General features: G+C 40.7%; 1 protein-coding gene and 1 long non-coding RNA gene across 2 annotated transcripts in view; one reads left to right on the forward strand and one right to left on the reverse strand.

Annotated features, from left to right (window-relative positions):
• The window catches only part of LOC132405555 (uncharacterized), a 45,577-nt gene extending 31,455 nt beyond the window's left edge, over window positions 1-14,122 (reverse strand). The window contains exon 1 of the long non-coding RNA XR_009515914.1: window positions 13,546-14,122. This is a non-coding gene — a long non-coding RNA (uncharacterized LOC132405555). The remainder of the gene's footprint in view (window positions 1-13,545) is intronic.
• The window catches only part of LOC132405245 (protocadherin gamma-A10-like), a 278,617-nt gene that overhangs the window by 98,667 nt on the left and 154,291 nt on the right, over window positions 1-25,659 (forward strand). The gene's annotated exons all lie outside the window — the stretch shown is intronic.

Genomic DNA, 25,659 nt, shown 5'->3' on the forward strand with positions numbered 1-25,659 from the left:
AATCAAAAAGTGAAAAACACCAGAAATATGCTGAACTGAAACTGAAAGACAATTAAACAGGAACAGGGTATACATTGTCCCAATAGTAATATCTACAACTGGTATCATCTCAAAGTCACTACAACGTAGCATTAAACAAAAAGGCCTGCACAGCAATATTTATGTAAATCTCTGGAAAGCCACAATACTAAACACCATTGGGAGAGTCTGAAAGTTCCTAGCAATTGAGAAATGAGTGTACTTGGCTTTGCCTATACCTCAGGTTTTATCAGCTTGAGCTAAGGAAAAATAAAAATATAATAATAAATAAGCAAAAATAGAACATGAGATGATGAGCCCTTGAAAATCAGTCCATAGCTTGTGGAAACAGTTCAGTGATGGGGTGAGCGAAGTTGAGTGAAGTTATGCCCCCAATTCAAGAGCCTGATGGTTAAGAGTTCATAATTGTCCCTAAACTTGGTAGTGTGGGTCTGGAGTCTCCTGTACCTCCTTCCTGATGGCAGCAGTGAAAAGGGAGCAAGGCCTGGATGTTGGGAGTCCCATATGACGGATGCTGCTTTTTTGCATCAGCGCTCCATGTCGACGTGTTCAGTAGTGGAGAGGGCTTGACCAGTGATGGATTGAGCTTTATCCACTATGTTTTGTAGTTTTTTCCATGCAATCTCTCAATACACTCTCCACCGTACATCTGTAGAAGTTTGTCAAAGTTTTCACAAGCAAGCCAAATTATTGTAAACTTCTAAGAAAGTAGAGACATTGCTATGCTTTCTTTCTATTAGCACTTAGTGCAGGATATGAACTGATAATGCTGTGGGTTTAACATTAAAGAACAATCAATTAAAATAATGGAAGATACTAAAGTATGTTATTCACTGAAGGGTTCCAACCTGAAACTTTTCTTCAGAAAAAAAACTTCAATATCGGCAACTCCCATCAACAATACTAATAAAATATCAGTTAAAAATTGTAGTTTAACATAGAATAGAACATAGAATAGTACAGCACATTACAGGCCCTTCGGCCCACATTGTTGAGCTGACCCTCAAACCCTGCTTCACATATAACCCCCCCACCTTAAATTCCTCCATATACCTGTCTAGTATTCTCTTAAACTTCACTAGTGTGTCTGCCTCCACCACTGACTCAGGCAGTGCATTCCATGCACCAACCACTCTCTGAGTGAAAAACCATCCTCTAATATCCCCCTTGAACTTCCCTCCCCTTTAAGTAAAGCCATGTCCTCTTGTACTGAGCAGTGATGCCCTGGGGAAGAGGCGCTGGCTGTCCACTCTGTCTATTCCTCTTAATATCTTGTATACCTCTATCATGTCTCCTATCATCCTCCTTCTCTCCAAAGAGTAAAGCCCTAGCTCCCTTAATCTCTGATCATAATCCATACTCTCTAAACCAGGCAGCATCCTGTTAAATCTCCTCTATACCCTTTCCAATGCTTCCACATCCTTTCTATAGTGAGGCAACCAGAACTGGACACAGTACTCCAAGTGTGGCCTAACTAGAGTTTTATATAGCTGCATCATTACATCGCATCTCTTAAACTCTATCCCTTGAACAGATTATTTTTGTTTAAAATGCATGTCAGAAGGTACAATTCAGAAATTGGAAAATTTATGTTGAGGTAGAGGTTAGTCATCGTACAATTGAACGATGGACAGGTACAGGAAGAGCTGAATATCTTACTGCATATTCCAGATTTTTACATTGTTGTTCGTCCTTCGGAGTTGAAGACGACCACGACTTCTGTCAGGTGGAGGGTTTGTGACTGTGGGTCCAAGGGTGACTGGTGAGGCCAATCCGGGCCCTGAAAGCTCGGATACATGAGGGTAGGTGCTATAGCGGAAGTGGAGGTATCCCGAGCCTTGCGCATGGCGCATGGAGGAATTCCAGACTATTGTCATTGTAAAAGTAACTGGGTAGACTATGATGTCACTGGTGACAGTAAGCAAGTGACTGTATTAATGAATCATTGTAGTGCACTATTTGGTTACTTCTGATGTGTACAAAATTCTCAGAGGAAATTAAACTGCTGTAATCAAATTGAAGACAGAAAGCTTCTTCATGACCTGTGGAAATAGAATAAGTGATAGTCTAATTGAACCATTTTTCTTCCATGTCACTTGGTATCTACTGCAAACAAAATTTCTCTGTGTTCTTTTTTTGTTATGGTGGCTAAAGAAATTTGGCATGTCCTTTTTGATCCTAGCCAATTTTTATATGTACACCATAGAAAACAGCCTATTTAATGCATCACATTTTGGTATGGAATGGTATGGAAATCACTCTGCCCATGATTGCAAGAAACTACAAAGACTGGAGGAAACTGCTCAGCACATTGTGAATGCCAGCCACCCCTCCACAGTCTCTGTACACACATCCCTCTGTGTTGGTAAGGCAAACAGCATAATCAAAAATGCCACCTATCCTGGACATTCTTTTTTGTCTCCCCTCCCATCAATTAGAAAATACCACTAGGCTCAAGGACAACTTCTGTCCTGTTCAGATGAGATTATTAAATAGTTCCCTAATACAATAAGATTGATATGTATACATATATTGAATAGATTAAAGAATGTGCAAAAAAAAAGAATTACTGTAATTACTGATATTAAAGAAAATTAGGTAGTGTCCAACAGTTCAATGTCTATTTAGGAATCGGATAGCAGAGGGGGAGAAGCTGTTCCTGAATTGCTGAGTGTGTGCCTTCAGGCTTCTGTACCTCCTACCTGATGGTAACAAGGAAAAAAGGGTACGCCCTAGGTGCTGGAGGTCGTTAATAAAGGATGCTGCTTTTCTGAGACACCACTCCCTGAAGGTGTCCTGGGTACTTAGTAGGCTAGTGAAGGGTCTCGGCCCAAAACACCAATTGTACTCTTTTCCATAGATGCTGCCGGGCCTACTGAGTTGCTCCAGCATTTTGTGAGTGTTGCTTGGATTCCTAGCATCTGAAGATTTTTTCTTGTTCATAATTGGCCGACCCTAACCCATTTTATTTTCCTCACATTTCCATCTCTGCCTCCCTCTCCCCAAGCACCTTCCCCCAAGGGCACCATGGTACCACTCAGGTAGTCAGAATTTGGAGTTCATTTCCTGCATTCTCTGTAAGAAATTTGTATGTCCTTCCCATAAGCATGTGGTTTACTCTGGCTGCTCCAATTTCCTCCCACCGTCCAAAGATTTATCAGTTAGTAGGTTAATTGATCATTGTAAGTCGCCCTGTGATTAGTCAAGGATTAAATAGGTGGGTTGCAGAACAGCATGGCTCATTGGGGTGGAGGGGCCTGTTCTATGCTGGAACTCTAAATAAAAGAGATGGTACAACTTACCTACACACCAGAAGTATATTACAGTGTTTATGTAACCTACCAATCCAGTGTTAAAAAGAAACCAAACTCCCATAGTAAACCCACACCCTCACCATGAAGACATGCAAACTCAAAGCAGACAGCACAAGAGGTCAGGGTTGAACCTGAGTTAATGATGCTCTGAGACAGTGTCTCTACCAGCTGTACCAGTGTTGAGACTGTCTTACTACAGACAGGCAGGTTAACTCTACTTGCTGAGGAGTTAAAAGTGAAATTGAACTTCAATCATTACCCAAGTTTACCTATTATCACCTTATATTGGAAGAAAAGTCATTGAAGAATTAGATGAAAATCAGTAACATACACCAATCCTTATCGAGGGATCAGCGGTGGAAAGAGTAAAACTTTAAGGTCCTGTGTGTCAACACCTTGGGAGGGTCTAAGTTTGGCCACATGGATACAATCATGAAGAAGACATGCCAGTAGCTCTACTTCATTAGGAGACTGAGGAAATTCAGTATGTCACCAAAGACACTGACAGAACATACATACTTCTACAAGTGTACTGTGGAAACCATTCTGATTGGTTGTATTATAGCCTGGTATGGAGGCTCCAATGCACAGGATCACAAAAGGCTACAGAGTTTTGTAGACTCAGCCAGCTGCATTATGGGTACAACTATATTCGGGTGCCACAGTAACATAGTGGTCAGCTGGATGTTATCACAGCTCAGGCATTCTGGAGTTTGGAGTTCATCTCCAGCACTGTCCTGTAAAGAGTTTCTGAATGTAAACCCTATGGAAAGTATCGGTTTTCCCCCAGGTGCTCTGGTTTCCTCCCACAGTCGAAAACATTCTGGGTAGGTTAATAGGTCATTGTAAATGTCATGTGATTAGATTAGGGGCAATTGTGATTGTAGGTTTGCTGGAGTGGTGTGGATCAAAGGACCAGAATGAAACCGTTCTCACCACAGAGGACATCTTCAAGAAGCAGTTCCTCAAGAAGGTGGCATCCATTTCTGTGGACCTTTACCATACAAGACACAGGACGTGACCATTTCCTTTACTACCACTGGGTGGGGGTGTGAAAGTATAGGAGCCTGTAGGCCCAACCCAATAATTTCTTCCCCTGCACCTTCTTATTTCTGAATACTTCATAAACTCATGAACAACATCTCATAATTCTTTCTATCTATTCATTCATTTACTTATGTGACTATTAATTATTTTATTTGTGTATTTATTTGCAGTTTTTGTTTCTTAATTCTGTAATTTGTAATAATCTTATGATTTTAGAGTATTGCTGCCTCAAAGGAATACATTTTGTTTCATATAAATCAGTGATAATAATTAACATCTGAGTTCTAACACCACAGCACAGCTTTGATTCAATCAATTGCTTACTTCTGTCATCTGCAATCATTGTGTTCTCTACTGTACTTCTGATGGAAGGTCTCATTGTTTCTTTTTCTCTTCCTACAGATGCAGTATGACCTGCTGAGCATTTCCAGCAGTTTCTGTTTTTCGTTAGATTGTGTCATCTGCAGTATATTTTTCACTTACACATTGTAGTGTGTCACAGGTCCATCGTGTCACAACAAAGTTTTAGATGTACCCAGTGCTGCTTCTACCATACTTGTCTATGCAGCTTGGGAGTAATCCCTCACTAGACTCTATTGATGGTGTATGATCGCCATGAAGTTATATATTATGGTGGGGTATACTTCTGCAGCTGCTGCTGGTTCTAAGTGTGTCATGGATGCCTGTTTTTGAGCCCACAGATCAGATTTGAGTTTATCTTTTAACTCACTGCCATAACACAGGACAGCGTGGGAGTGAAATATTTTACTATGCCAGATGTAAATCCCATTCCTGTCTGTAAGAAGGTATATGTTCTGTGTAACTGTATGATCTAAGCATCTACAGGTGCTCTGGCTTTCCCCCACATTCCAAAGACATTTGAGTTGTGGTTAATAAGCTGTGGGAACTCCACCTTGGTGCTAGAAGCATGGTGATACTTGCTGGATGCTTCAAACACATCTCAGTATGTATTGGACAATTATGCAAATAATGTATTTCACAGTATGTTTTGATGTACATGACAAATAAAGCTTGAAGGGCCTACTCCATGCTGTATCACTAAATTAAATAATTAGAAATAAATAATAAATAAATTTAGAAATAATACTCCCTTTTCAATAAAGGGGAGTATCTGCTCAATGTGAAGATGAGTCTTCAGATATCGTCAATATGATGATTAACAGGGAGAGATGCTCATGTGACAGATTATGAGGAATCACTAGGGATTCTGGAGATGCTGGCGATCCAGAGTAATGCACACAAAATGCTGGAGGAACTCAGCAAGTCAGGCAGCATCAGTCGAGTCAACATTTCATGCCTTCATCAGGACTGGAAATGAATGGAGCAGAAGCCACAATAAGAAGGCAGGGGTGGAGAAGGGTTTGGGGATGGAGGAGTACAAGCTGGCCAGTGATAGGTAACACCAAGGAAAGGGGGAAGGTGGATAGGTGGGGGAGGATGATGGAGTGAGAACTCTCTGAGGATTTTGAAGGAAAAGTTTAAGCAGGTTTATTTCACATCTTAGTTAATTCTTTACCTGCCACAGACAAAGTCTTGCTGCTACAGCACTGTGCAAAAGTCTTAGGCACAGTCTGGAGTCCCGTGGAAATGGTGTGGGACAGGTGGCAAGGAAGAAGTACTGGAAGGGTTGGTGGTCATGGTGCGGGTACAGACATATCCCTCCCTGAGACAGCAGGCAAGATCATTTGATTCCAAACAACTGGTTATTGATCATTACAGAATGTCTCCCTGGTGTTTCCTGCTCCCTCAGCAAGCCCTGCCCTTTTTCCACTCTCATTCCACAATAGGCACTTACATCAGAAGCAAGTTTATCATCACTCATATATGTTATGTGGCAGCTGTACAGTGCAATACATGACATTACTACAGTACTATGCAAAAGTCTTAGGCACCCTAACTAATATACATGCCTAACACATTTGCACAGTACTGTACAATCTTCATGACTTCCCAAGCTAGATGAAAAATGATGCAGCCAATTCACATTTTGTGATGGTCATTTAATTTTCCTAGCCAAAGTGCATTGTGTTGTCTTTTTACATAGACAGACAGACATAATTTATTGATCCCAAGAGAAATTGGGTTTCATTACAGCCGCACCAAGAATAGTGAAGAAATATAGCAATATAAAACCATAAATAATTAAATAATAATGTTAATCATGCCAAATGGAAACAAGTCCAGGACCAGCCTATTGGCTCAGGGTGTCTGACACTCCAAGGGAGGAGTTGTAAAGTTTGATGGTCACAGGTAGAAATGACTTCCTATGACGCTCAGTGTTGCATCTTTGTGGAATGAGTCTCTGGCTGAATGTACTCCTGTGACTAATCAGTACATTATGGAGTGGATGGGAGTCATTGTCCAAGATGACATGCAACTTGGACAGCATCCTCTTTTCAGACACCACCGTCAGAGAGACCAGTTCCACACCCACAACATCACTGGCCTTACGAATGAGTTTGTTGATTCTGTTGGTGTCTGCTACCCTCAGCCTGTTGCCCCAGCACACAACAGCAAACGTGATAGCACTGGCCACCACAGAATCATAGAACATCCTCAGCATCATCCAGCAGATGTTAAAGGACCTCAGTCTCCTCAGGAAATAGAGACGGCTCTGCCCCTTCTTGTAGACAGCCTCAGTGTTCTGTGACCAGTCCAGTTTATCGTCAATTGCATGCAACAATATAAACACAAGAAATGCTGCAGAAGCTGAAAGTGCAGAGCAGCACATACAAAATGCTAGAGGAAGTCACCAGGCCAAGCACATCTATAGAAATGAATAAACCTTCCATGTTTTGGGCTAACACCCTTCATCAATGCTTCTTTCAAACATTGTTCTGGTGAAGTACTGAATATTCATCAGAAGGAGGGTGGTAGGTGATAAGCACATGTGGGTTTCCTTGTAATGTTTGAGCAGGTTCTTGAAAGCTCATTGGTGATGATTGAATGGCTTGCTAAACTGTTCAGAGAACAGTTAACAGTCAATTATATTGTTGTGCCTGTAGGATCAGGTATAGTCCACAAGAAGTGAATATGGCAAATTTTTTACCATGAACTATTATTTGGGGGCCAGATAGATCTTTATCATTAACACAAGAGATTCTGCAAATGTGGAACTCTTGAGTGACACACAAAAAACGGTCCTCAACAGAGTCTTAATGAATAGTTTCTATCTGAAACATCAAATGCTTATTCCCTTGCATTAGATGCTGCCTCATTGGTTGAGTTCCCTTCTAACACTGCGGCTTTATAAAACATTGATCAGACTGCACTTGGAGTATAGTGAGCTGTTCTGGGCCCTTTATCTAAGAATGAATATGCTGATATTGGAGTCAGACCAGATAAGGTTTACAAGAGTGATCCTGGGAAAGAATGAGAGGGATTGCATTGAAACCTGTTGAATATTGAAAGTCCTTGATGGAGCTGAAATGGAGAGGGTGTTTCCTATAGTGGGGAAGTCTAGGAGCAGACAGCATAGACTCAGTGTACAAGAAACAGAGAAGAAGGGAATTTATTTAGCCAGAGGGTAGTGAATCTGTGATCTTTACTGCCACAGGTGGTGGAGGAGCCTGAATCATTGGGTATATTTAAAGCAGACGTTGGTAAATTGATTAATAAGGACATCAAAGGTTACAGGCTGAAGGTTGAAGAATGGGGCTGAGAGGGATATTAAATCAGACACCATGGAATGGTGGAGCAGACTCGATAGGTTAAATGTCCCAAATTTGCTCCTATGTCCTATGGTCTTACGGTCTCAAACTTCATGTTGCTCAAGATTTCTATCATAATCTGGTCCTTTCATGGTCAACATCACAAAGGTGTTTTTTTTAAATTTCGCATTACATTTAACTGTATTTAAAATCCACAACTTCCGTTATGAGATTTCATTATATTTCTGAGTTGCTAAAACAGAGTTATTACTCTAATAACTCAACCACTTCACTACCAATATGCAAGACTTGAATAGCTGATTATCTATAATACCTAAGTGTAGTATTGAGTATGGAGGGCCAAATATTTTCAGTTTAAGATAATATAGTGTAGTTACTGGAATTTACACAGAACTTCAGTGGAACAGTACAGAAGGTGAAAGAAAGAGCGGATGAATTGGGAGTAGCATGTAGAACTAAAGTGGCAGGCCATATCTGAGAACTGACTGGAGAAATTCTGTAATTTGATCATCCTTACTGCTTTTAGTTCTCCCAGTGAACAATAAACTACAATGCAGTATACTAAGCTGGACAAAGACCGTGATGAAAAAACATGACCCAAAACATCGACTGTTTACTCTTTTCCATAGCTGTTGCCTAGCCTGCTGAGTTCCTGCTGGCTCTCAATGACTAGTAGTGTTCCTCTAGCATCAGTATTGGGACCGCTGGTTTTCACATTGTTTGCAAATGATTTAGATAATGGAATTGATGGCTTTGTGGCAAAGTTTGTGGATGATATGAAGATAACTGGAGGGGTAGGAAGTGCCGAGGAAGCAATGCGATTGCAGCAGGACAAATTGAAAGAATGGGTAAAAAAGTGACAGATGTACAGTGTTGGTAAATGTATGATAATGCATTTTGGTAACAGGAACAATAGTGCTGAATATTACCTGAATGGGGAGAAAGTTCAAACATCAGAGTTGCAGGGGATCTAGGAGTCCTCGTGCAAGATCCCCAGAAGGTTAATTTACAGCTTGAGCTTGTGGTAAAAAAAGGCAATTGCGATGTTGGCATTTATTTCAAGGTGAGTAGAATATACAAGCAAGGAGATAATGCTGAGCCTTTATAAGAATCCAGTCAGGCCGCACTTGGAGTATTGTCAACCTTTTTAAGCCCCGTATCTCGGAAAGGATGTGTTGTCATTGGAGAGGGTCCAGCAGATGATTCAGGGAATGAAACAGTTAACGTATGAGAAACAAACACAAAATGCTGGTGGAACGCAGCAGGCCAGGCAGCATCTATAGGAAGAAGCACTGTCAACATTTTGGGCCGAGACCCTTCGTCAGGACTAAATGAAAGAAATGTCTTTCCTATGTCTTAGGGTCTTGTGGTCTTCCTCCAGCATTTTGTGTGTTGCTTTGGGTTTCCAGCATCTGCAGATTTTCTCTTGTATGTGATTCACTATTTCTCATGACATTGCATTCACAAGGCATATTTGCACAATGAAGCATTTAACACTTCGGGTTGCTGAAATTCCAGCAGTATTAAGACAATGTCAATGATGCAAACCAATCAAATTCAGGGGAATGAAAAGTGGGTTGGGTGGAATGTATCATTGAGAATGTCAGTGACAGGGTGCAAAACAGATATATTTAAATAACAACACACACAAAATGCTGGTAGAACACAGCAGGCTAGGCAGCATCTATAAGGAGAAGCACTGTCGATGTTTCGGGCCGAGACCCTTCATCTGGACTAACCAAAAGGAAAGATAGTAAGAGATTTGAAAGTAGAGGGTGGAGGGGGAAATGCAAAATGATAGGAGTAGACCGGAGGGGGTGGGATGAAGCTAAGAGCTGGAAAGGAGATTGGCGAAAGTGATACCGAGCTGGAGAAGGGAAAGGACCATGGGACAGGAGGCCCTCTACTTTCAAATCTCTTACTATCTTTCCTTTCGGTTAGTCCTGACGAAGGGTCTCGGCCCGAAACATGGACATTGCTTCTCCCGTTAGATGCTGCCTAGCCTGCTGTGTTCTACCAGCAGTTTGTGTGTTGTGTTGTTTGAATTTCCAGCATCTGCAGATTTCCTTGTGTTTATATTTAAATAACAATAGTAGAATACAGCAAAGAGAAAAGATGATAATGGTATGTAAAGAAACAAAAGAGAAGAATTTGAGCAATATAGTAGAATACATTGTAGGAATCACCAGAATTTTCACATAACTTTTTTGAATAACACAAAGGAGTATAGAAGAAGAAAACACCCATTAGACCATTATTCAATTTTCCCAGAATTTTGAAGAGCCACTTTGTCATCAACTCCATCTCATCAATATAATTTGCATGATTCCAACCCTGAGGCTGTTGCATCATGAATAGCAATTGATATTGAAATTGTTGTACTCCATGCTGAATCTTCAGACTTATGGATGTCTGCACAAATAATGAGCCACTGTTTCTTCAATTTAAATGAAATGTTTAAATAAAACAGGTCTGAGGACAGTGGGGTCAAAAGTTGAGTTAGAAGAATTAAAATAATCATGCAAATATTTTGAGTCATTATTGCAAAGCTTATAGAGAAATCTGCAAAAAAATAATTTAATTTGTAAATAAAAGAATACCCCAATGATTATTGGGAACATCCCTATAAGTGCCCACAATGGGAAAAGAGCATATGGGTAGTTTTTGAGAATGAAACTGTGTAAGCAGTGAGCTCTATCACCAACTAGACATCCAGCCACCACCAGGCCTATCTGCAGATCCCACGTTTACTTCAGTAACCTTCCGCAGTACTGAAGTAAGTCATTCTCAGCTCTGTCTGACAATTTAAGCAGCATTCATATTCCCAAATCATTACAGGATAGCAAACTAAAAGAACAAGCATAATTACAAGAGATTCTGCAGATGCGGGAAATCCAGGGCAACTCTGACAACGTGGGCCAATGTTTCAGCTCTATTAAAATCTTATCTATGCCTTGCATAATTTAAAATATTCCTATAAGATTGTCCCTCGTTCTTCTACAAGAACCAACCTGGGTAACTTCTTCCTAGTCCTGGCAACATCCTCATGAATGTTTTGTCTAATAATTCCAGTTTAGTCACTTTTTCCCAAAACTACACAGTACTCCAAGTGAGGTCTCACCATCAACTTATGCAACTGCAACATAACGTCCCAATCTCTATGGTTTGTATTATTGTGCAAACTGCAGACTGTCTTTTAAGATAATACGGCAATTTTGTTGTAATTTCACACAAAATGCTGGAGCAAATTAGCAGGTTAGGAATCAACTATGGAGAGGAATACAAGAGTTGTCATTCTAAGCCGAGATACATTATCAGTTTACTCTGGGTTTACAGCAGCTGCATAATCTCCTGGGTTTGTTATTTAAAAAATGCTTGGAAAAATGCGTGAAGGGGCAGGGGATCCCAACTGGTATTCAGGTACACCTTGCTTAATGGTAGGGGTCCCTAGCATAAAAAGGTTGGGACCCCAGGCTTAGAGTGATAATGGGCCAAATGCAGAAAATAGGAGTTAGCTGAATGGGCACCATAATTGGCATGGACTTTTTGGGTCATACGATTTGTATTGGTACTGCATTGCTCCACAACCAAAATAGAAGATGGTTTTTTTTCTTGATGATATTATGGAGAGGAGTAACACATACAAAATGCTGGAGGAACTCAGCTTGACATTGTGTTTATTGAGAGGCAAGTGTACTAGAAATAATTAAGAAATGAATCACAAGCCAAGATGGAAAGAGTCCAATTTAACTGCAAGCCATGGTAGTAATTATGATGATTACATAAAGATTTATGGACTGTAGGGGATGAATGATTGGAAGCTGAGGACAAGGGAAATCTTATAAATAAACTGCAGATACTGGAAGTCTGGCCCAAAAGTAGATATTGCTGGAAGCAGGCAATGTCTTTGGAAAGAGAAACTGAGTCAACATTGCTAGTTGATGGTCTTTATCTGAAATTATTGTGGTTCTACCAAGTAAAAAAATGGCTTAAAACCAACTTGCAGGGGTATGTAACAGATCAGGCATGTGATCAAAGAGGAACCTTTGAGGAAACAACAAAGCAGATCTGAAGCATTGGTTGAGAAGCTGACAACAGTAGCGTCATTCGAGATAGAATATCTTGAAGAGAATAACTGAGGGTACTGGGGATAGGAGGAAAAATAGCTGTCAGAATAAGTGAGTAAAAGGTGAATATGGAATTATGAAAAGGCAAGTTAACAAAAGAAAGAGCTCAGCTGGAGTAACACACAGAAAATGCTGGAGGAAATCAGCAGGTCAGACAGCACCTCAGTCGATGTTTTGGGTTCATTCCCAAAACGGCGACTGTTTATTTCTTTCTATAGATGCTGCCTGGTCTGCTGAGTTCCTCCAGGATTTTCTGTGTGCTATTCAGGATTCTAGCATCTGCAAAATTTCTTGCATGTCTAAACAGTTAAACTGGATTTGAAAGATCTTAATAATTTAATCCTACAGTCACATGATCACATGCAATATAATCCTACTGAACCCGGAATCCAAACATTTTCCTCGATATTCAAAAGTGCTCTTGATTTCGCTTGTTTGTGTTTAATCTCAGCCTTGACAAAACGCAGTGGTTGAGTTTCTTACTGATCTGTTACTGTTCTGCAGTTTACCAGTAATTAGCTGAACAGCTGTTTGTTGTGTGTTATCTAATCAGCAGACTGTAAACAAACGCAATAGAATAACCTTTTGCAGTGTTTGCCCTTCCTGCTAATTAATTTGATCAAAATTAAGCTGGCACATGGTATGTGTTACTGTTCTCAATATGGCAAATTCATTTACACTGGGGAGTACTAAAACTAACTGGTCTGATGAGCTGTCCTATTCACAGGCTTGCAATCCTACATCGATTATCATTGTCAATTCATTGTCTGAAGCATGCACTGATAGAATGGCTACAGTAAACATGTGCTGAAACACTTCAATGACTGAATATAATACGGATAGTATCATTACTATAGCACAAATAAAATTAAAATCGTGCTCTTTGCTGGCGGTCTTTAACTTATTGTCCTTGCTGTTGACTGTGTCCGGAATATTAAAAGGGCAGTGTGGATTAACTGTGCATTCCGATTTCCTGGCATTCATCAGAAATCCGCGTTAACCTTTAAATATCAGCAGCAAAATGGATCCGATTATTTGTAAAATTACAGTGGACATTTGGGGTAGTTACGATTGCACTAGAACTAATTAACCGTATTTTAAACTGCACAGGCTATAGCATGCACTGATATATTAAATATCAGTCAAGGCACGTAAGCACACCGAAACCTGCGTAACGTTAAGCGAGTCATATTTTCTTCGGGAGAAAATGAGCAGTCATTATATAAACAGACAAAAGTTGGTAAGAAACACTGTATTGTTAAACTTGAGAATCGTTAGTTTAACTAATCAATGAAATAAAAGTGGTCGGAAGAGTGCTCCACTCACAATAACATTTTGGAGAGTTGTATCTTCGCCATTGTTATTCGGGAACTGACGAACAACAGTTGTAGAAATGATTTTCAGTGTAAAGATGAAATGAATTCTGACTTTTGGAAAATTGTAAACAATAAAGTAATGCAGACGGGCGATGGGAGTTTGTAACAATACGTGCACATTCTTAAAGGAAACATTTTACCCTGAATGAAACTGCTTGCCAAATGACTACTTCCTTCTGCACTGTTGACGCAACCAGCTTTAACGATTGTATCGTGCAATTATTGGCCGAGACTCTTTGTGTCGCTGTGTACCAATGAGGTACTCATATGCTGCCACAGACCCATCACCCCTCCCCTTATACCGCGCACGGCGAAGAACCGGAAAGAGAGAAAAGCAGAGATTTAGTGTTTACATTCACATCTAACAGCCATGTTTTACCACACAATCTTTCTCAACTGTTAGAAGAGGATATCAAGTGTTCATCAAAAAAATTTCGATCTTTCTCAGCATACAGGTGGTTGCCGCAATCTCCCCGTCTCGTTCCCCACCGCACTCCGAATGAGAGGACTAATTCGGACAGAGAATGCTAACGTGGTCTTTTATTTCCCTGCTTTGTGTCTGCGAATATGTCTCTGGACAGATCCGTTACTCAATTCTTGAGGAGTTGGAGCGCGGGGCCTTTGTTGGGAATGTCGCCAAGGATTTAGCATTAGACGTGAAGGATTTAGCTCATCGCAAACCCCGGATAATGTCCGATGCCAATGAGCAGTATTTTAAGGTAAATTTAGATAACGGTAATCTGTTTGTGAATGTTAAATTAGACAGAGAGAAACTCTGTGGACAGAACAGTAAGTGCGTTCTGAGTAATGAGATTATAATTGATAATCCCGTGGAGTTACATAGCGCCGAAATCGAGATATTGGATGTAAATGACAATTCCCCCAGTTTCTCGAATGAGGAGTTTCGTTTGGAAATCGTGGAGTCAGTGGCACCGGGAACGAGCTTCCTGCTCCCGAGCGCGCACGACCCCGACGTGGGCATCAACTCCATCAGCACTTACCGTCTGAGCACCAATGAACATTTCGCTGTAGAGGTCAAGAATAGCAGTGACGGCAGTGTAACTGCGGTCTTAGTGCTGACTAAGTCTTTGGACAGGGAGGAACAAGCAATCCATCGATTGCTTTTGACAGCCATTGACGGCGGACACCCCGTGAAGTCAGGCACGGCTAAAATCTCCATCAATGTCCTTGACGTGGACGATAACTGGCCGGTATTCGACCAGGCGAAATATGAAGTAAAGTTACCTGAAAACGTTGCAATAGGTACCTTAGTTATAAAACTCAACGCCACTGATTTGGACGAGGGTCCCAATGGCGACATAACTTACTCCTTTAGCAGCAGTACCCCGGCTAGAGTGCGCGATCTCTTTAGTCTGGGCGCGAAAACGGGAGAAATGAGAATAAAAGGAAAACTGGATTTTGAGGAGAACAGCTTTTACGAGATCAACGTAGAGGCGAAGGACAGTATTCACTTTTCACTTTGCAAAGTTACAGTGGAGATTAGTGACGTGAATGATAATGCACCGGAATTAACATTAATGTCTGTAACAAGCCCGATAAGGGAGAATGAACCAATTGCAACGTTCGTAGCCCTGATGCGAGTAACAGATCGGGATTCCGCAGAGAACGGCCAGATTCAGTGTCACATTGCGAAAGGTGTACCATTTAATCTGAAAACATCCAAAAAGAACACCTACACGCTTGTCACCAGTCGGACACTGGACCGAGAGGTGACCGCTCAGTACGTGGTTGATATTGTCTGCAGCGATAGGGGTACTCCCTCACTCTCCACCAACAAATCCATCCTGGTTCAAATATCTGATGTTAATGATAATGCCCCACATTTTGTGGAAGATTCATATAGAGTCTATGTGGCTGAGAACAACCCGCCTGGTTCTTCTATAGGTTCTGTCTCCGCGTTGGATCCGGATCAGTATAAGAATTCACACGTGACGTATTCCATCGTGAATAGTCGAATTCATGATTTGCCAGTCTCCACCTATGTTTCAATAAACCCAGACACGGGGGCGATCTATTCCCAACGCTCTTTTGACTACGAGGAAATTAAGAACTTTCAGTTCCACGTCCAAGCCCGGGATGCTGGATTTCCCCCACTGGATAGCAATGTGACTGTGAATGTTATCATCCTGGATCAGAACGATAATGCTCCCCAACTCATATCTCCCTTGAATAAGAACAATTCTGAAATAAGGTTACCTCGCTCTGCTGACCCGGGTTACCTTGTGACCAAAGTGATGGCTGTAGATGCAGATTCCGGGCAGAATGCTCGGCTGTCTTACCATTTGCTTCAGGCTACTGATTCCAGCTTATTCACTGTAGCACCAGGTTCCGGTGAAATCAGGACATCCCGTCCTGTGGCGGAAAAAGACGATTATATTCATACATTAGTTGTTATGGTGAAAGATAACGGCCATCCTTCCCTTTCCACCACTGTCACCATCAATTTATTGATTATAGATGATGCTATGGATACTCTAAGAGACCAAACTACACAACCCCAGGACATCCCGCATGGTTCAAATTTAGCTTTTTATTTAATCATAACCTTGGCGTCAACCTCCTCCATTCTTCTTGTGGTCCTAATCATCCTCATTGTGACAATGTGCCATTCTGATAGAAATAGATCTTCCTGTTGTGAATCTCCTTCTTCATGCTGCAGCTTAAGCCGATGGGACAGGGGTGACAGTTACCCAAACTCCCACCTATATCTTCAAACTGTACCTGATTATAAAGGGAGCCCTCACTTCGTGGAGTTGGTTGGAAATGGCTCACTCTCTCGAACATACTCTTATAAGGTTCGTCCAGATCAGTTATCCAACAAGGGTGACTTTCTCTTTTTAGCCCCATATAATGTAGCAACATTGCAAAATGATGTCCGGAATACTGACACACTTCCAGCAGAATGGCAGACAGAGCTAACCAGTGATTGGAAAAACCTGTCAAGTGAGGTGAGTGGCAGAAGCATTATATCATATTATACTTTCCTTTGCTACTTTACATGAAATGATTTCTGGATTTATTTCGGGAGCATTTTCAAAGACTACAAGTCTACTCTGGCACTCTGACTCAGTAGTGATAGGGGATTCCAGAGTTGGAGGAAAAGATATAAAATACAGTGAATGTAATAGAAATACCTGAATGTGTGTTGCCTCCCAGATGCCACTGCATTTTGGTTTGAGTCCACGGCATTCTAAAGAAGAGTGAGCAGCCAGAAGTCTTGGTACATTTTGGCACCAATTACATAGGTAGAGACAGGGTCAAGGACCTGAAAGGAACATTTAGAGAGCCAGGTAGAAAGCAGAAAAGAAAGACTTCCATGGTAGAAATCACTGGACTGTGCTAGTGCCTCTCTCCAGGAAGAGTAAGAATAAGATGATTTGGTAGGTGAATGTGTGGCTGAGGAACTGGTGCAGGGACAGGGTTCTGGATTTCTGGATAATTGGCATATCTTCAGGGTAAAGTATGACCTACACAATTGTGGTGAACCCGTGGAGGACCAATATTCATGTGAGCAAGTTTGCTAGAACTCTTTGGGAGGGGTGGTTTAAACTAATTTGGCAGGTGCATGAGTTATAGGGTTGAGTATGAGCAGTTGATATACACACAGAGGCAGTGTGAATTGAAACTGACGGGGAGGAAACAAGTGACAAGGCAAAATTGCAGTCAGTGGGATGAATCATTGCTTGAACAGGGGGGAAAATTTAAAACAGTAATGAATACAATATGTCATACTTGAGTGCACATAGTATACAGAATCTTGCAGCACAGTTAGACATTGGCATGTATGACATTGTGGGCATCACTGAGGTGTGGATGAAAGATTATAGTTTGGAGATTAACTTCCAAGGATACGCATTGTATTGAAAGTTTAGGCAGGTAGGCAAAGGGGAAGGTATGGATATGTTGGTAAGAGATGAAATCAAATCAGAAAGAGGTGACATAGGATCAGAAGTATCATTATGGTTCGAGTTAAAGAACTTAAAGGAAAAAAATGACACTGATGGAAGTTATATCCAGTCCTCCAAACAGTAACCACGATGTAAGTGACAAATTACAATGAGAGATAGAAAATACATGTAAGTACTAAAGGGCATTGTTATGATAGTTTTAGGGGATTTCAATATGCAGGTAGATCAGGGAAACCAGGTTAGTGCTGATTTTGGATCACAAGGGAGAGAACTTTTAGAACATCTATGAGATGGCTTTTTAGTGCAGCTTGTGCTTGAGCTCACTGGGGGGTCTACTATTCTGGTTTGGGTGTTGTGGAACAAACTGGATTTGATTAGGGAGTTTAAGGTAAAGAAACCATTCGGAGCCAGTATCATAATCTGATGGAATTCACCCTGCAATTTGAGAGGGGGGAAGTTAAAGTTAAATGCATCTGTATTGCAGTGGAGTAAAGGGAATTACAGAGGCATTAGAGACGAGCTTGACAAAATGTATTGGAATAGGGTACTATCAGGGATGATGCCAGAAATGCAATGACTGGAGAATCTGTGAGTAATTTAAAAGGTGCAGGATAGATACATCTCAAAGAAAAAAGAGTATTCTAATGGCAGGATGACATCCATGCCAGGCAAGGGAAATCAAACCCCATGTAAAAGCAAAAGGGCACATTAATAGAGCAAAAATTAGTGGGAAGTTAGAGGATTTGGAAGCTTTTAAAAACCAACAGAAGGCAACAAAAAGCCAAAAGGAGGGAAGCAATGAAATATGAATGTAAGCTAGACAATAATATCAAAGAGGATCTCAAATGTTTTATCCCCAGATATATAAAAAGTAAAAGAGTAGACATCAGACCATGGGAAAATTATGCTGGCGAGGAAGTGACAGGGGACAAAGAAATAGCAGATAAACTGAAAAAGCATTTTGCATCAGTCTTCACTGTGGAAGACCAGCAGTATGATGGAGATTTGAAGGTTTCAGCGGGCAGAAGTGAGTGCACTTGCTCTTACTAGGGAGAAGATGCTTGGGAAGTTGAAAGGTCGGAATATAGGTAAGTCACCTGGAACAGATGGACCACACATCAGGGTTCTGAAAGAGGTAGTGTAGAGATTGTGAAGGCATTAGTAATGATCTTTCAAGAATCACTGAATACTGGCATGATTCTAGAGGACTGAAAATGCTGCTTTCAGGGAAAAAATGTCCTTTTTTCTCAAAGGAAGAAAGGAAATTATAGGCAAGTTAGCCGGACCTCTGTGGCTGGGAAGGTGTTGGAGTTGATTGTTCAGGATGAGGCTTCAGGGGACTTGGAGACACATGATTAACTAGGCCAAAGTCAACATGGTTTCCTTATGGGAAAATTAAGCCTGACAAATCTGAGCAAGTAAAGAGCCAATGGTATTATAGGAGGTATACTAGCATGGACAGAGCATTGGCTGATTGTCAATGAAGAGAGGCAATAAAGGCAGTGTTTTCTGATTGGCTGCCAGGGACTGGTGGTGTTCCACAGAAGGTGGTGTTGGGACTGTTTCTGTTTATACTGCATTTCAATGATTTGGTTAACAGAATGGATGACTTTGTGGGTAGGCTTGCAGATGATATGAAGAGAGCTGGAGGGCAGTTTGTGTTGAGGAAGCAGGAAGGCTGCAGAAAGACTTAGATTGGGGAATGGACAAAGAAGTAGCAGATGGAATACAGTATCAGGAAGTGTATGGTTATGCACTTTGGTAGAAGGAATAAGAAAACCAAGATTATGTCAGCCAGCCCTATTAACTCTGTGATAATAAATGGAAAGGAAGTAGAAGCAGTGACAGATTTTGTCTTCTTCGGTTTAGAGATTTCTATAGATGGTAACTGCAGCAATAAAATTAAACGGCGCTTACTTCTGGAGAGGGCAGCAATGGCAAATTTTGTTAAAATACTGAAGAGCAATGACATAACATTGTCCACAAAGATCTGTATAGAGACGTCTGGTATTTCCAGTTGCAATGTATGGCTGTGAGAGTGGACTACAGGCTGAATACAAAAGAATCAATGACTTCAAACTTGGATGCTGGAGGAAAGTGTTAAGAGCCCATTGGATAGCAAGAAGATCCAACAAGTCAATACTTGAAGAAATGCAGCCAGTCTGCTCAGCAGAAGGTGTGATTATGAGACAAAAACTCAAATATTTTGGCCACATCATGAGAAGACAGGATTCCTTGGAGAAGACTCTCATGTTAGATAAAACAGAAGGTAAAAGAAGAAGAGGATGACAGAGGCTATAGTAGATAGATTATATTACTCAGACAATGCGTACGACCTTGAGGGATCTTAGAGAGGCAGTTTCCAATAAGAAGGCTTAGTGTGCAAGAGTCCATGAGATCACAATGAGTCGGACTCAACAACTGAACAACAACAACAAAGAAGGAATAAAACTGTAGACTATTTTCTGAAAGACTATAAAATTAAAACAATCAGGTGCAAAGGGACTGGGGAGTCCTTATGCAGGATTCCCTAAAGGTTAACTTATATTTTATGTTGGTGGTGAGGAAGGAAAATGCAATGTTCCCATTCAGTTCGAGAGGACTAGAGATAAAAACAAGGATGTAATGTTGATGCTTTATAAGGCATTGATGAGGCTTCACTTAGAGTATTAGGAGCAGTTTTGGGCTCCGTATCAAAGGAAGGATATGCTGATTTTGGGGAGGGTTCAAAGTAGGTTCACAAAAATGATTCCTGGAATGAAAGGCTTATCTTGCTATAACTTAGAAGAATGAGGGGGATCCCATTGAAACTTTTGAATGTGGAAGGCCTTGTTAGAGTGGATATGAAGAAGATGTTTCCTCTAGTGGGGGAGTCTAGGACCAAAGGGCACCTCCTCAGAATATAGGGACGTCCATTTAGAATGGGGATGAGGAGGAATTTCTTTAGCCAGAGTTTGGTGAATCTGTGGAATTCATTGCTGCAGGCCTCTGGAGGCCAGATCGTTGGGTGTATTAAGGCAGATTTGACAGGTTCTTAATTGGTCAGAATGTAAAAGTTTACTATGAGAAGAAGTAGGGGAATAGGGTTGAGAGGGAGATTGATCTGCCATGATCAGATGGTGGAGCAGACTCTATGAGTAAGTGTGCTAGTTCCCCTCCTATATCTTATGGTCTTCCAATACAAGCAGCTAAGAAAGATAGTTACAGTATTGGACTATAAATGGAATGCCAAAGGAATTCTGTTTCAAGGGAGAGTATTCTTGTTATTCCATGGCTGATGCTGGATTGGCATTGCACGAAGAACTATGACATTAAGAGTGGTGGAAATACTTTTTTGCACAAAAACTTCTTTCTAATTTGTATTTACATTTTGCTTGCTCCCTTATGGAAAGGAGGTGAAGGGTTTGGGGTGGTGAGGTGGAGATACGCCTCTACCAAAGGAGATGTAAGGTGCTTCTTCCCTCCACTAGCCTGCTGGTCACCCTAGGACAAGGTGTAGCACCTACATAATCCCCCCCCCCCCCCCCCCACTAATCAGACTCATGTGAAGCCATGGGAGCAGGTGGTGGATGGCAGTATGAGCAGCTGGTACATATCACAAGTCCTGGTTAAGTGACCACAGATGCCAGTCAGACAATCTCTGAAGAGTATTGATAATGGCCATCTTGAAAAGACATTGCCCAAAAGAAGGCAATGGCAAACTACTACTGTAGAAAAATTTGTCAAGAACCATCATGGTCATGGAAAGACAATGATTGTCTAATCATATGACATAGCACTTAATGAATGAATGTGGAGGCTTTGGAAAGGGTGCAGAAGATACGTACCATGAATCAGCTTCGTTTAGAGGATATGAGCTATCAGGAGAGTGGAAAAACTTGGATAGTTTTCTTTGGAGCATCAGAGGCTGAAGGGAAAGCAGATAGAATTTTATAAAATTATGTTAAGCAAAGATAAAGTAGACAGTTGGAATTTTTTCTCTGTGTTTAAATGTCAATTATATTTAATCTCTGGAAAGGTTGAGTGAGCTCGGGTTTTTTTTTCCTTTGGAGCAAAGAGGATCAGAGCTGACTTGATAGAGATGTATAAGATTATGAGAGACATAGATAGAGAGGCCAGCCAGTATCCTTTTCCCAGGGAATCAGTGGCCAACACCAGAGGACTTCCATTTAAGGGTGAGTGAAGTAAAAGATTAGGAAGATGTCAAAGGTTGGATTTCTACACAGAGAGTGATAGGAGCCTGGAATGCAATGACAGGGAAGGTCACTGATGCAGTAGGGACATTTTAAGGGACTCTTAGGCAGGCGCATGTATGGAAATACAACTGAATTTTGGGATGTGCAAGAGGAAAGGGCAGGATCAGTCATTGAGTAGGTTTAAATATGGCAACGCAACATGGGCCAGTGTCTGGCACTGTACTATGTACTGGAAGACATGCATTTAAGGTGAGTGTGAGAAAGTTTAGAGAAGCTGTGCAGGGAAGTATTTTTCCCATAGAGTGTTATCTGCCTGAAATGTGCTGGAAGCAGATTCCATAGTGCTGTTTAAGCAGCTTAGACAAGCACATAAATATACAGGAAGTGGAAGGGAATGGATCATGTAAAAACTGAAGAGATTTAGTTTAATTTAGCATCATATTTAGCACAGGTATCATGGGCAAAAGGGAATGTTCTTTTACTGTTCAATGCACACTGGGATCTTAATTGGTCCAATTCACCAAGTGTTTAGGACGTTTCTACCTTTTTTCCAAGCAATCTGTTTTGACAATATAAAACTATAATTACAGTGAAGTTACTAGAAAATTAAAAACTCCCTTTTGTGTGACAGATAAACAGTTGGCATCACAATTTAAATTATGATATCCATTTTCTAAATTCTATTGAAGGTCAGTAATGGGCAGAGGACTAGAAAATTAATATTATAAGAATGCTGCAGATATCTAGAGGGAGGGTGTGTCAACCCAATGATTTTCCTCTATGCTATTATTTTTTGTGATTAGTCGATGTGAGGTGCTACATAGAGGTGTAGAGATATGATAAGATCATGTCAAAGTACCTTGCTTTGACAGTCCAGATCGGCACCAAATCTATGATATTTTTAATGATTTTTGTGTTCACAGTCACTATATGAAACTGCCCATATGTTGAGAGATAAATTCAGAATGTGGACCTTACAATCACACTGCCAAAACATATCGAATTCATCTTATGACCATGTTGGAGCAGAGGTCTCTCTTCTAACCTTCAAATTCAATTTTAAGCCAGGCAGTAAAAATAAGTTATTGCGGCGCTGCAATCAATACCATAGCTTCAGGTCTCTGAATCTGTTGTAATCTTGGAATCAATGTAAATTCACCCTAATAGATCACTCAGAATGATATGTGTGGTTATGATATCATCTTCAACTGCTGCTGTCTTGTTTACCTTCAAATAAATGGACAGCTAATAAAGAAAAGTAGATGCAGGGGTCTTCTATTTCCTATATTTTTGGAAGGCTTGTCTACAATATTATTCTGCTGGGCTTGTGCATACATGGCTCAGCAATAAGACCATCTCTTTCACACAAGGTACTCGTAAATTAATATTAAGATCCTCTGTATTGTGGGTGATGCACTATCAATAACTCTCCGAGATGTGAGGCGAGATATAGGCTTTTATTGGCTGGAAGAAAGAACAAGCAACAATTGACCACCATACTATATCCTGGAGACTGAGGCCGGGGCGGTGTCTCCAATCGCCTTTATACCGGGGTCCGTGGGAGGAGCCACAGGAGGGGGGCGTGTCCAGACAGGTATATGTAGTTCACCACAGTGAGACCTTGATAATAATGCTAACATGAGTAAATGGTTAGTATATCATTAATTTGAATAATGGAATGATTCACCTACTTATTTATTTAGAGATACAGCATGGAACAGGCCCTTCCGGCTTAAAGAGCTGCACTGGCTAACAACCCATCTATTTAATCCTAGCCTAATCACAGGACAATTTACAATGAATGTGGGAATGTGATAGGAAATTGGAGCACCCAGGGAAAACTCATATGTTCACGGGGAGGATGTACAAACTCCTTAAGTTGGCTTCAGAATTGAACTCTGCACACCATTACCATAAGCTGCAATAGTGTCATGCAAACTGGTATGCTGCATTGGTAACCTAGTTATGCAAAAGCACAATAAAATGTTTGTGGTTTATGCTTCTTTCATTCTATCTCAATTTATTACTCCAGATCTCATTGCCGCCATACCAAACATCTTGTATAGTCTCAGGCACTGATGTGTCAGGCTCTTACAACTTGCAACTTATCGTGGGATCATTCAGTTCCTGTAACACAGGTCAACAGTTGCAATGAAAAGAGACTAGAAGAATAGAAAATATTTGCTTTTCCAAGTTCAGATGTTCATGGATGTTGCATTTGCTTTCTGTTGAAATACAAAATTCCTAACTCTCAGTGGGCAGTTCAAGTATATCAGCTTTCAATTATACCAGCAAATGAAACAACACAGTACACACAAATCACATACACCACATATGCTACTGCAAATAAATTAACAAAATACATTCCAGAACAAAGGTGCCATTGTAGTGTAGTGGTCAGTGCATGGGGCATTGCAGTTTGGATTTAAATTCCGACTTCATCTACAAGGGGTTTGTACATCCATCCCGTGGAATGCTTCGGTTTTCTGTGGATGCTCCAGTTTCCTCCCACTCCAATGACTACTGGTAGATTAATTAGTTATTGTAACTTGTCCCGTGCGTAGGCTAGCATTATAAGACCATGGTCCTGAAAAATGTTGTCTCATTTTTACTGTGTACTGTACCAGTAGTTATGGTCAAAATAACAATAAAAAGTGACTTGATTTGCCTTGATATTGGGGATGCTGGGTGGTGCAGCTCAGAGGGCAAGAAGGGCCTATTCCATGCTGTAGCCAAATAAATCAATAAATAGTGACATTTAGCATAAGGTACATTTATGATACAAGTTAAAAAGTAAATAATATAATGCTACTAGCACTTTACATGATATGAGACCTGGGCTCTGGCAGAGAGAATATTATTAGAACGGCTCATCATATATGAGATTGATAAGTTTGCGGCCTAAGGTAAAGGAGTAAATTTTAGAAAACCTGGCACATTTATTTTTCCTATATTTACACACTTAGTCCAGCAGTCGTGGAGCATACAGATCCCTTCTTTCTAGAAATCGGCGTCTTGGACCTCCAGAAGTGGTCCACAGCAGGGGTGATTGATAAGTTTGTGCTCTAAGGTAGAAGGCGATAAGTTATTAACTTCAAACTTTCTGCATTTTCACTCATAGAGTTGAACTGTATGTGCATGTTATGAGAGCTGTATAACTCATCTCCTTCTACCTTAAGCCATGAATTTATCAATCACCCCTGCTGTGAACCACCTGAATGTCCAAGGCACTCTTGTTACATGCATGTGCAGTTCAACTCTTTGAGTGATAATGCAGAAAGTTTGAAGTTAATAACTCAAATCCTACCTTAGGCCACAAACTTATCAATCACCCCTGCTGTGGACCACTTTTACAAAGAAGGGATCCGTATGCGACTAAGTGTGTACATGTAGGAGGAGACTATGTTGAAAAATAAATGTGCTAGGTTTTCTAAAATTGACTCCTTCATAGGAAGTCATTCCTACCTGTGGCCATCAAACTCCTGACTCCTGCTTCGGAGTGTCAGACACTCTGAGCCAATAGGCTGGTCCTGGACTTATTTCCACTGGGCATGATTAACTCATTATTTAATTATTTATGGTTTTGTATTGCTATATTTCTTCACTATTCTTAGTTGGTGAGGCTGTAACAAAACCTTGGGATCAATAAAGTATGTCTGTCTGTCTGTTCTACATTAGGCCACATTCTTATCAATCACCCCTTGTAAAGGACATAACGACATTGAGGATGTAATGTTTGCTCAGAGGCTGCAGAGAATGGCAGTAGATAATGTTTTTTATCTAGCAATATTGTAATTCAGAAAGGTGTTCTCCAGGCATCAGGTTTGGTGTTAGTCTTATCACTACCAACACAGTTGGGATAAATGAAGATAATTGTGGATTTCAGGATAATTTAAATGAGTACAGGTATGGTGTAAATGGAGTTCCATGCAAAGTTAG

The sequence above is a fragment of the Hypanus sabinus genome, chromosome 15, assembly GCF_030144855.1.
Source record: "Hypanus sabinus isolate sHypSab1 chromosome 15, sHypSab1.hap1, whole genome shotgun sequence".
NCBI classification, from domain to species: domain Eukaryota; kingdom Metazoa; phylum Chordata; class Chondrichthyes; order Myliobatiformes; family Dasyatidae; genus Hypanus; species Hypanus sabinus.